This window comes from Pseudopipra pipra, chromosome 19 (assembly GCF_036250125.1).
Source record: "Pseudopipra pipra isolate bDixPip1 chromosome 19, bDixPip1.hap1, whole genome shotgun sequence".
NCBI lineage: Eukaryota > Metazoa > Chordata > Aves > Passeriformes > Pipridae > Pseudopipra > Pseudopipra pipra.
In genome coordinates, this window is record NC_087567.1 from 2,677,858 (window position 1) to 2,690,373 (window position 12,516).

General features: G+C 51.2%; 1 long non-coding RNA gene across 1 annotated transcript in view; it reads left to right on the plus strand.

Annotated features, from left to right (window-relative positions):
• The window catches only part of LOC135424450 (uncharacterized), a 28,066-nt gene extending 20,138 nt beyond the window's left edge, over positions 1–7,928 (plus strand). Inside the window, exon 4 of the long non-coding RNA XR_010435226.1 lies at positions 7,467–7,928. This is a non-coding gene — a long non-coding RNA (uncharacterized LOC135424450). The remainder of the gene's footprint in view (positions 1–7,466) is intronic.
• Positions 7,929–12,516: the final 4,588 nt, after the last annotated feature.

The following is a 12,516-nucleotide window of genomic DNA, read 5'->3' on the forward strand; positions in this document are numbered from 1 at the left end:
GGGGGTTCTGGGGGTGTAAAGGGTTTGGGGGGCTGTGGCAGCAGCAGGGCAGGAGGTGGATGTGGAGTCACACATGAACATCTCGTCCTTTCCATCCTACTGGAATTGGGCTGTGGGGCCACTGCGTCTCCCAGGGGAAAAAATGCCCAGGAATTCCACAGACTCTTCAATCTCATTTCTGTTTTACAGTGAGACAAAAAGGGTGCCTTTGTGTGAGGGCTGAAAGGAACTGCCCAGTCCCACAGCCTTCCCGAAAGCTTAATGTCAACTATTTGCCTCCTTGTGTTTTCACATAATCAAGCACTTTTAGCTGAATTTCTGTGCTCTGGCTGCTCCCCCAGATGGGTGTCCCCCTGCTCCACGGCACCCATGGGATGGACAAGCTGTCCCTGTCAACTACCTCCCAGCAGAGATGCTGGGATATCTGGGGGATACCAGCAGGAAAGGTGACTAAAGCCAGGCTGAGAGACAAACCAGCAGCTTGAGCTGCTTTTAATTTGAGCCAGTGCTGCTTTTCTGATAGCAGGGGCAAGCTTGTGCTTATAGACCTGGTGTCTCATCCCTGTTTACACCAGCCTGGCCCAGTATCTCTTGCTGGGGCATCACCCATCCCACCCTGGGGTCAGATGTTCCCCTGGTTTAAAGTGACTGTCAAATTAACAGCGGCAGCTGAGAAACCACCCCTTCTATTTTGGTTGCTGTTTGCATGTGCACACTGGAGCGTCTCGGGTGTAGCACCAGAGGTTTCTATCCTGGACTCCACCTTCTGTTTGTTTTTTTTTCTTTTTACCATGTTCTCTTCCCCTTTATGAGAAGAAAAACTAGAAGTGAAAGAAGGACTAATGCTGTGTCTGGAGAGAACACAGCTGGACTAAAAATGCCAGCAGCGTTCCTGTGGGTACCGTTCACTGAGCTGGGCTGCTCCCTGTCCTGTTCTGTGAAACATGAGCTGTCACCAGGAGCATTGTCAAACATGTCCCATGAAAAAAAAAAGAAAATCAAACCCAAAATAACCTGGGGGGTGCAGTGCCTGCAAACTGCTGCTGCTGGGGAAGCCCTCGTGGTTTTTTCTCATGTTCCTCAGGCAGTTTTCAAAACTCAGGGTTGGAAAGTGGATCCTGGGGTGGCTGAGGTAGTGGTGGGGATCCACAAGGATTCATTCCTCACTTCAGCACCCATTTAGAAGTATTTGGCCTGGGACAGGATCTTGGCTAATGAACCATCGTAGTTCACCCCATGGTTCAATGTCCAGTGGATCCAAAGCCCCTGGAAGGGAATGGATGGGCACTTGTCAACTCCACCTGATGTTGGATTGAGTCCACCCTGGAATAAACAGCAATAAACCACTTGTCAAGCTATTTGTTTCTCCCACTGGCTTTTCACTGTGGCCTCAGCACCTAGACAAGGTTTTTCACCTTGCCTGGAATCTGTCATGGGATCCTGACTTCCCAAATCTGTCTTGCTGCCTCTTCTGTTGATCCATTCCTTCTCCTGCCCTTTTCACAGCCTGTGATCATCTCTTTCCATCTTTATCACAGCCTCCAATTCACATGGATGGGGAGGAGTTTGGGTTGGAAGCAGCTCATGGAGAACTTCAAACAGTAAAATCACATGAATGAATAAAGGGGATTTTTGTTGCTCTTATCCTTTCATCAGCTTTATTTCATTCCCAGCAGTTGAACTTGCAATTGCTGTTCTCTCTGGCTTCTTGCTGAGTGTCAAATTAAAGTCCTGCTGAAGCTGAGAGCAAACTGCTGTTGAGCTCTATAGGACGAGGAAGGTCTGAACTTTACTTCTGGCAGAGTAGCACTTGGTTCTCTTCGTGTTGCTTAAGCTGAGAGGTTGCAAAGCCCTTGGACAGGAGCCTTGGAGGCAGGAAATTCCTCTCCTGAGGATCCCCCAGAAATGCAGGCTAAACCAAGGTGTAAAACAGAGGGTTAAGATGTGCCCAGTAGTGCCTGTCAGGCTTCTTGGGAAGAAGGGTCACAGCTGCTGATGTCTTCCCAGGGGAGTTCAGGGGTTTTCTGTGCCACACTTCTGTTTGGTTGTAGGAAAAACAGATGCTTCAGTTCCTGTGAGAAATCCCACGTCAGTGGAAGATCACAGAATCATTAAGGTTGGGAAAAACCTCTAAGCTCATCAAGTCCAACCATGAACCAGCACCCCCCTGTTCACCACCCAAACCATGTCCCCAGGTGACAGGGTCTCCCTCTCAAGACTCTTTCCACTGGTTTGGGTGTCCTGTGGACTGACTGTGCTGCAACAATCTGGGTGCTGGGGAGGGGTGTGTTCCTTGGTTCCCATGTCCAGAGTGAACCCCATGTGGAATCCTCTCCACCCCAGCCTGTGGAGATGTCAGTTCTTGCAGGGCTGTGTACCCCAGCCAAGAATATGGGAACCACATGTCCAAAGCCCAGGGAAGCAGAGGCTGGGGGCCCAGAGCCCGACAGCAGGGGTGGCTTAGAAACAAGTTAGAGAACAGAGGGGGGGGAAAGAGTTAGTTCTAATTATCTTGAACTTTAAAAACCAGAAAATAAAAGCTTATTATTTCACAGAGTCCCCTCTGCAACATGTAATTTCATTTCCCTCTATTTGCTTTTACTGCTTGCTCTGGGCACTGTCAGAACAACTTGATTTATAAGCGACAGCTTTGGCTGTTTTTCAGGCGAGTCTCTCTAAATATAAGAGTGTGAAAACTGTCCCAGTGCCAGCAACTCTCTGCAAATTCACATGAGTTGTAGCATGAAGCAAAGTGCTGGGTGCTTTATGTCTCTCATAAAAAGCAACCCTCCCTTCTTCCTCTGGGGAGATTTTTTTCCTTTTATTGCAGGGAATATCTCGACCTGCAGTTGGAGAAAATAAAAACAAAATAAGCAGTGGTTGTTACCTTGCTATTGCCCTGCTACTGCCTCCCTTGTGTGCTATCAGTGGAGAGTTGTAGATCAGGAGGGAGATGTTTATTGACCAAGGCTTTTAGCAACAGGGCTTTGTCTCGAGTTTCTTCCTCATCATGGAGAGGTAAAAGAAAGGAATAAAATGAGGCCTAATGCAATGGCAGGTATATAACACAGCCATGAATTGATAATTACATCTGAAATTTGGGGACAGCCTGAACAGGACTTAGCATGTGCTTAATGTTCTGGTTAATAAAGACAAGCTGTGTTCTCTGTGTGACAGTTCTTCTGTGTCACTTTGGAAGTGCCTGGCTTTGGTGGTGCTGTTTTGGATGTAGTCAGAGAAATTTGGACCTTTGACTGTCAATCACTAGAAGCTCAGAAGCCTTTGATGTGGATTTAAAGTTGTCCATGTGCATCCCCATTCTCACAGGAGTTGTAATTCTGTAATTAACTATAAAGTTCTGGTATTGCCCATTTTTAGTGTCACAAAAGGATCATTGTTTGGGTCTTTTAAACTCTGCTCTCCAGAGTGGGCTCCTCTGGTGTCCAAACAACCTGAGTCTGATTTATAGCCTGGCTGGACAGAGCAGGCTGGAGGCTTGTGCTGCCAAACCAGTGGGAAGGGTCTCAGGTGGGTCCCTGGCTCTGGCCTGGCTGCTGCTGATCCTGCAGAGCTGGTGGTGGACAAAGGAGGCTTTTTGATTTGATTTTTGGACTGAATCATAGAATCCCAGGAAAGTTTGGGTTGGAAGGGACCTTTAAGATCATCTCATTCCTGCCAAGGACAGGTTGCTTCCACTATCCCAGGTTGCTCCAAGCCATGTCCAGCCTGGAGCACTTCCCACTGGAGCTGATCCCTCGGTGTGGACAGCTTCAGACAGACCCCAGGCAGGGGGAGGTAATGGCAGGCAACAATTCTCTGCCTCCAGTGGGATGGAAGCCAACCCAATTCTGCTCTGGGAAGCCTTTCCCAGGACAGTCCTGGAGACAGAACTCCCTGGCAGGTGCTTCTGAGGCAGAGGAGCTCACGCTCAGTTATGCTGAGAGGATTCCCAGGGATGTTGTGGAGCCATTTCCCTTCCAGGCCAGTAGCCAAGCACAGGCTGTAAATAACAAATGGTGGCTGATGATCCCCTCTTGTTCTGCTCCGAGGTGTTGTCAGCTCTGGGCTTTCCCTTGGCATCTTTGCATTTCCATCTTCAGCTCCAGTGCTGCTGTGGCATCTGGCTGTCTCCTGTCATGCCCTTGGTGTGAAGGAGTCCCTTCTGGGGTGGCCTGCCTCACATCAGGGATGTAATCCAAGGAAAGTTGATGAATCCAGGCTCTGTGTGTCCTTTCCCTGGAGCTTCTTTAGTTACTGCTGGTTTGGGAAGGGTTAGAGATAAGGTCAGAGGAGAAATATCTGGGATTTGCACCAGCCTCTGTCTCATCACTCCAACATGGGCAACTTGGCAGACCTTGTGGACTTGTCTGAGGTTCTTTGCACCCAAGCACCCACAAGTGCACTGGTAAATTCATCTGGTGGGTATCCAGACTTTATCCTGTCACCAATGTTCCCACATCATTAAATATCCAAACTGGGGGTGCTGTCCATCAGGTTTTATTGCCCTGTGAGATGATGCTGTAGCAACATAACTGAGCCCAAGGCTCTTCTGAAACCCCAGCCTACATGAATATCCCTGGAGTAGCAGGATTTATCCAGGATTAAACAAATGTAGGAGACATGCCTGGTGCATGCACATGTCCTTCTGTCCTGGACCCATGAGCTCAGCCAGTGTCTTCACATCAGGAGCCCTTTGAGCTGGGAACATTTGGCTCCAAGGACAACACCAGGCATGCAGTGAGAGGAGCTGGAGCCACAGCCCAGCACCAGAACCCTTGCCCTTCCCTGCTCCACCACCTCGTTGTGCTCATTCCTTGCCTTTCCAGTGCACAGCTGGTGGTTCAGGGTGAGGGACTGAGCTGGATCTTTGTTTGCTCTGCAGAACATGGGGAGAGCTTTGGTGGTGAGGAACAGGAACTTCTCCCCCACGTTAGGCTTGTGTTTGCATGGTGAGGAGCTGGGGGTGCTGTTCTGGCTCTGGCCCTCACTGTCACGCTCCCTGTCCCCCCTGGCACCCGTCTCACTGGCTCTGGGTCCTGCTGGGAGCAGGTGGGAGGGATTTGCTGCATCTCTGGGGTATATGGAACTCCTTCCATGGGCTGTGCTTCTGCTGTTATCCCCACAGCTCAGCCCTGGGTGGCATCTGTGTGTTTATTCCTTTTACAAAGACATGAACTACGGCCTATAAAAGTGGGGAAAAGGCTCCAGATCAGCTTTTTGTGCCTCACTAAGCATTGTTTTGTGTCTGATTCTGCTGGTTTATTACCAGGTTGCAGGGCTTTACCTCACACATGAAAACACTCATCATCAAGCCAATGGGTCCCTGTTCAGAGCAGCTCCTGGTACCTCAATTCCTTCTGCTGGGGGTGGCCTGCTGTCCTTCCCAGCTCTCTGGAGAATGGGCTGAGCCAGAACTCCCCAGTCATCAGAAACACTTTGAAAATAGTCAAACTGTCCTTTAACAAGATTTTTTTTTAACCCTCCTGTAGTGGTTTTACTGCCCATCAGCCTGATGAACCCAACAGTAAAACAGTGCTGCAACAAGGGTTAAAAACTCCAAACAGTGAGTCAGAACAGGCATTCCAAGAGACATGGACTATCTCAGACTGTCAAAATAAATTCTGTTCAAGCACAGAGCGTGCCACTGTCTGAAATCTCATCATTTAAACCAAGACTATTTTTGGTTGGGCTTTTCCCCCTGCCCGGGCTGAGCGTGTGTGCACAGGGTAGGTACAGAGTTTCACTGCACTGAAACTTTTTTGGTATGGAAACTTTTTTTTTTTTTGTTTCCCCCTCTCCTGCAAACACGTCAGGCTGTTTCTATTCCTGGCTCGGGGAAGAGCCCGGGCTGCCCTGACCGTCCCAGGGGTGTCCTGGCTGGATGTGCGGCCGTCTCCCTGCGGGGAGGATGGATCGCTGTTCCTGGAGAGCAGGGGGAAGGCGAGCAGACCCCAGCCCTCGGGCTGCCATGGGAGCAGTTGCCGGCGGGAGCGCTGGGCTGTGTCCGGGAGCGCAGGACAGCACGGCCGCCTTCCCGCAGCGCAGGTGGGAGCACGGCTTGTGGAAAAGCACATTCCTGACGTTTCGCACACCCAGAGCCCACCTGGAGCCAGCCCTGGCACGGACAGAGGTGCAGGAGCAGTGTGGTGCACGATCTCAGGCTTGGAAGCCTGAATCATAGAATTATGGAGTCAAGTGGGTTGGGAAAGACCTCCGAGATCATCCAGTCCAACCCCTGATCCAACCCCGCCGTGGTTCCCAGCCCATGGCACTGATGCCACATCCAGTCTCACCTTCAACACCTCCAGGGACGGTGACTCCACCCTCTCCCTGGGCAGCCCATTCCAAGGGCTGATCACTCTCTCTGTAAAAAATTTCTTCCTGATGGATGTGGCTCGGTGCAGACACCGCTGAAAATACAATTTCCCTCCTTCCTTCTGTCCCTACAACTTTAGGCTTCAGATTATCTTTTACTACAGTCTTTAAATGCTCTCATTTCTCTAAAACCCTGTCTTGCAGCTCTGAGCCTTTTGGTGTTAATTTGTGGTGGGACCTTGGGAGAAACCCCACTCCCAGCTCTGACCCTGCCGTCCCCCCTCTGAGCACCCAAAGCTTTTTGGCACTTTTGAGGGGACCCTGGGTATTGCAGCTGAATATCACAGCCCTGACAAACCCCAGGGTGCTGCTGTTTTGGGTGTTTCCCTGACATGCTCAGCTGGCTCACAAAGAACTGGCCCTCTGCAGGAGAGAAGGGCAGAATTATCCCCAGTTGAAAAAACAAAATAGTGCACAATGAGATGTAAGGACAAGCCTTGTGTCAGGTGAAAACTCTGTATCTAAAAATACTGATACCAGTGATCTCATTTTCCAAGATCTGTCTGAGTGTATCTTCCTTTCCTGCATGACTTTTTTCCTGGATTTTCTGCTTTGAAGCCTCCCTTGGACAGACATCTTCCCAAGTAGGCTCAGCCTTATTGCTCCAGCCATTTCTGCCAGCCTTGTGGCTTTGTGTGTGAGGTGCAAGACTTGAGTGATGAAGGGGTTTAGGACAGAAAGATGAGACTGGGAAGGTCTTCAGTGCAGGCTTGCCTTGGCCATTGGTCAGTGCTGCAGAAACAAGAACTGCTGATTTCCAGCCCACCCCCTTTTCTTTCCCACTGTTTCTTGGTGTAACACTGACCTCCTGCAGCTCTTCCTGTGCTCAAAGATAGAAATAAAGGCTCAAGGGCTAGAAATTATGGACATTATCTCTGTTTCTTGCATGGCTTATTTGGATCTTGATGCAAAGTAGCTCTGGGGAGAGCACTGCTGTCCCTTAGTGCTGCCTGGCCCTCCACGGCCATCGCTGATCCCAACGTGGTCTTTGGCTCCAAGGAGCATCCTTGGTGTCACCCTTCTTCGTAACCCTTCCCAGAGAGGGAAGAAGCCGGGCTGGGATCTCATGGTATCTGTTTCTTGGGTTCCAGAGGCTGTGCTGCCCTCAGCCAACGTGGGGCTGCCAGGACACCTCATCCAGATCCAGCGCCCCGGGCCTGCCTACGTCACCCACACAGGGCCCCTGGTCAGGAGGCTCCTTGAGCAGGACCAGCAGAGAAAGGCTCCATCCAACCCCCCTGCACAGACAGAGCCGAACATGGAGCCTCCAGGAGATGGTCCTGAGGAGCAGCCCCAGGTGCTGAGCAGAGGCAGCAGCCCTGGGAGTGGGAAGGACTCCGTGGGAATGCCCCCAGCTCAGAGCACTTTGCCATCACAGTGTGTTTACAACAGGGTTATTTTTGCAAGGAGACCTCCCTCCCGTGTGCTGCCATGGAGCAACCTGGTGTGTGCCAGCAGGAAGGACTGATCTGCCTGCAGCTGGAAGCAAAGCAAAGAAAGAAGATGCTCTTCAGTGTTTTCTGGAGTCCATTAAACTACCCATGCAAACAGCATTTAACTTTTTGAGTCTTTTCCTAAAAGCCCCATGTCAATGAAAGCAGAGGAGCACAGGAGATGGTGGTGATGCACTCTGTGCTCTCTGCTCTCAGGTCTGGAGGAGACCAGAACCTCTGCTGCTGGTCTTGCCTCACATGGCAGGAGCTGTTTGCAGCTCTGCTGCTCAGAACTGCCCCCGAGAGCCGGGGATGGAGATGAGATGCCTGAACACCCACACACAGGGCTCCTTCTCTGCTCCTGTGACCCTGCTGGCATCAGCACAGAGTGCCAGCACCCATGGGGGGGTTGGCTGAGGGGAACAGCCTCTGGGGACTCTCTGTGCATCAGCACCCGCTGGGGGTGTTGGATGAGTGGAGAAGTGCCCTGGGAATTGGTGTCCCTGCTCCTTGGAGCTGTTGTGTCCTGCTGAAGGAGCGTGGACTGGAAGGGAGAGGAGTTTACAGTGGGCATTTCCTTGTGCTTGTGTCCCTTTTTATCTTGCCTGCCTGTCCTTAGGGTGTGAGGTCTGACCAAGCTGCATTTACTACTTTAGTTATGAGGAAAGGCTGAGAGAACTGGGATTTCTGCCTGGAGAAGAGAAGCTTTGGGGTGACTTAATTGTGGCCTTCCAGTGCCTGAAGGTGCTACAAGGATGGAAAGGGACTATTTCCAAGGGCCTGGAGTGACAGGACAAGGGGCAATGGCTTCAAACTGCCAGAGGGCAGGGTTAGATGGGATGTTGGGAAGAAATTCTTCCTTGTGAGCATGGGGAGGCCCTGGCACAGGTTGCCCAGAGAAGCTGTGGCTGCCCCTGGATCCCTGGAAGTGTCCAAGGCCAGGTTGGACGGGGCTTGGAGCAACCTGGGCTGGTGGAAGGTGTCCCTGCCCATGGCAGGGGGTGGAATGAGATGAGCTTTAAGGTCCTTTCCAACTCAGGCCATTCTGTGATATCCATGGACACAGGTCAATTAAAAGCAGAGTGATGCAGCAGCAAAGCTGATTAATCAGCTGGCAGATGAGCTGCTGCTCCTTTCTCACTTTTACAGATGAGCTGAGGTTAAAGCAGCTTGGGGGACATGAATTTTTGCAAGTCCTTCCCCCAGTGTGACACTGCAGAGCCCATCCTGGGTGTCCAGCTGCTGGTGTGTGCCAGCTCAGCCCTCAGCGCTGAGGAATATTGCCAGGCTTTTAAAAACCATTTGCAAAGGCACCACCTCATCATTTTTTGGCTGTCAGAGGTGGAACCCAGTGTTCTGGTACCATCTCTGTGGCCACCTTCCTCCTTTAGGATGTTCCAGCTGGCACAGCAGAGCCTGCAGGCCCCTCTGAGAGTGTATCTAGCTCTGCTACAATGGGTCCACCCTGTGCTTCGAGTGAAGTGGGGTCCAAATTGGGCAAAAATGCTGAGTGGCTGCTCAGTGACCAACTACACCAGCCTGCACTCCTGAGGGGTGGCATCTCCTCCTGCAAGAGCACTGCTGAGGAGGCACCTGAGAGGGAGCAGGAGGCTCTGCAGAGGTGGGAGGGAGGTGCCCAGTTTGGCCACTTGTACCTGTTTCCCCACAGGGCTCTGCTGGGGATGGGACCTCACATTTCCCTGGAGTTTCTAACTGGCAAATATGGGAATTCTTGTCATGAAAACACCAAAACACACCCCTTCCCACAGGGGTGAGCCCTTCTTTTTTCAGATTCCTCTTCTGCAGGGACTGAGCTGGTGCTGGATCATTTCAGCATTTAAAGCACTTGAAACAAAGTACTTTTACTTTCCTTGTGATGGTGTAAAAAAAGAATTGGCAGGTGTTTTTTTTCTTCCTGTCAAAATGAAATTTGCTTGAGGAAGATGTTTGCCCTGGAAAACTTCACTGAAGTTATAAACAAGTTATAATCAGCAGTATTTGCTGCTGCACCTAATGGTGTTCCCAAAGCTGCACTCTCAGATAGGGGGATTTTTGGCTGCTGTGGGACTGGTGCTACTCATCAGCTTTGGGAAACAGTGTTGGGTTTCTGCAGGGAAAAAATGTGAGGAATTAGAAAATATGACAAAAAAAAAATTAGAGAAATTACCTCTTTCTGTGGATGTAAAAATAAGTTTGTTCCCTGCCCTGTTTTGAGCCCGGGCACCCTCGTGCCCAGAGCACGTCAGGAGCCCCGTGTTCAGGGGCCTGTCCCTCCTGCCAACCCTCAGCTTTGGCCACGAGCCATGGAAATGGGAATAAATAAACAAACCTCACTTTCTGACTTAGTTTCCTGGGAGGGATCCTGGAGAAGGGAGGCAGAGGTGCCGTGTGCTCCCCCCTTGCTGCCAGGGTGGTGGTGGAAATGGTTGGGAGAGAGACCCAGCTGGGGCTGGGGCTGTCCTGCTTGGGACTGGGGGGGTTGTGGGCTCTGTCCCCCTGCACCCCCTTGGCACAGAGCTCCAGTGTGGGGGGCACATCTGTGAGGGGTGGCATCTATTTAGTGGCCATCTGGCAGCTGGCACCAGGAGGGTGTCCCATGGCAGCGCTGGAGCCAGTGCAGGAGGTGTGGGATGTGATGTGAACCCCTGTCCAAGCCTCTCAGGGTTTGCTCTGCAGTTCCATATTCCCAGGGAAGGTGGATAAGGCCCTGATTTCCCCTCAGGTTTGCTGTCAGCCATCCCTGCCCATGCAGAGGTGTGTGAGTTGTTTGCACTTGCAGGGCTCAGGGGTGGGGAGAAGGAAAACATCCCCCTCCTCCTGCTGGTGCAGGGAGGCTTTGCCAGGGTCTTGTTCATAGCTCTGTGTGAAACCATTCTCACTGTTCCACCTCCTCCTCCTCGGGGAATGGCCTTCTCCTTCCTCAGCTTATTTACAGGCACTTCTGTGGTGAGAAATGGTAGAGAAAATGGCTGAAATCATCCCTAGAGAGCCAGAAACAGTAGCTGAAGTGACTGAGAAAACATTCTTGTTTTCCTTTTGCACGTGCAAGTGTTTCCACGTGTGCTGGAGCACGTTAGAGCTCGCTGAGGGAAGGTGTCTCAGGGCACAACAGCATCTTTCCAGCTGGGGAATCCTGTCCCATGGCCAGGTCTAGGACTGGTGGAGGTGTTGTGGGCTCTTCTTTGCTCTCCTTTTCCTCACACAAGGTGGTTTTCTGTCTCAGTTTCCCTGCAGCAGGGTCAGGGGTATGTGGTTGGGTCGTGCCTGTGCACTGGAGTTCAGGTGTGTTGGAGCTGTCTTGAGAACATTTTGGCATTGCAGATTCCTGGCAGTACAGATTCCTGCAGCAACATGGCCAGAGGTGTAAAAGTTTCAAGGAGTTGAATGATTTTGTCATTAAAAAATAGTTGAAAATGCGTTATGTCTTCAGTGAAGGTTGGAGCGTTGCTTCTCCATGACAAATTAGAGTAAAATGGAATCAGGCAAAACCAAGTGTTGTGAAAAGCACTGGTAGGAAAAAAGGGGGGAAAACTCACAGTGAAGAAAGCAGAAGAGAAAAAACAAACAAACAAAAACCACCGACAAAACCCATACAGGCTGGCTTTGGTAATTCTTAAATTAAGCTTTTAGTAACTTTTATGGGAAACGTTGATTTTTCTGTTGTCACTGAGGACGAAAAGGACTTTTCCAGGGTTGCAAATCACAGAATGGCAATTCTGTTTCAGCCTGTACTTTCCATTAGCAGTAATAAAATACTTGGAGCCCCGTTCAGCTCCAGCTGAAACCATTCCCTGCTATTTTGGAGCCCCGAGGCCCAGCAATGCCTGGTGCTGGTGAGCCCAGGGCTGTGCTGGAGGGGGTGCAGGGGCACTGTGGGTACCAAGAGGGCTCATCATGTGGGTGAGCTCTGTGCTCTAGGCAAGGCTGAAACCCCTAAAGCAACCCATAAAGGTGCCCTGGGCACTTGCTTTGCTCTGCAGCCTGGCAGTGGGCAGGCAAACATTTGCTGGATGGTGCAGGAATCCCTGCTATGGCAGAGCATCCATGGAACACTGGATGTGGAACAAGGGAACACTGGGGATCTGAGGACAGGAGGAGATGTGGGGAGTCTCTTGGGGGTAGGGTGGAATTGCCCCCCCTCTGTCTGTCAACAGATGTAGCAGCACCTACTTAATCATGATAATGTCCAAGTGGGGGCCCAGAGCTAATTGCAGCTCTAAATGAGTGTTATTATGCTGTGGCTGCTCCCTGCCTGCTGTATGGAAACCAGATGCTCAGGTTATTAAACAGACACAAGCCAGGTGCTGACTGCCTCGTTTAAGTAAAATAGGAGCTGATTTCCTGCAGGACTGAGTGTGGTCATATATATGCCAGCACCCAGGGATGGGAGGAGAAGGCTGGGGACAATGTGGCCATTGTGGCTTGGGGACCCCTGATGAGGGGTTTAGTATCACTTTGGGATGTGGCTGATGGATGGAGTGGATGCAGAGCTGCTGAGGGTTTTGGGGCAGTTACTGTGCTCCAGAGCAGTGCTGTGTTCCCTGAGCAGGTCACCAGTGTGCTGATGTGTGTTAGGAAAACGTCTCTGGGTGGGACACCTGCCCTGCAGGAAGGGCCCTGGCAGGGCACACGGTGACAAACCCTCAGCAGCATGTGGGGCTGATCCCGGGAGCTGCTGGGCCCAGTCCCTAGATCAGGTTTGGGAGTT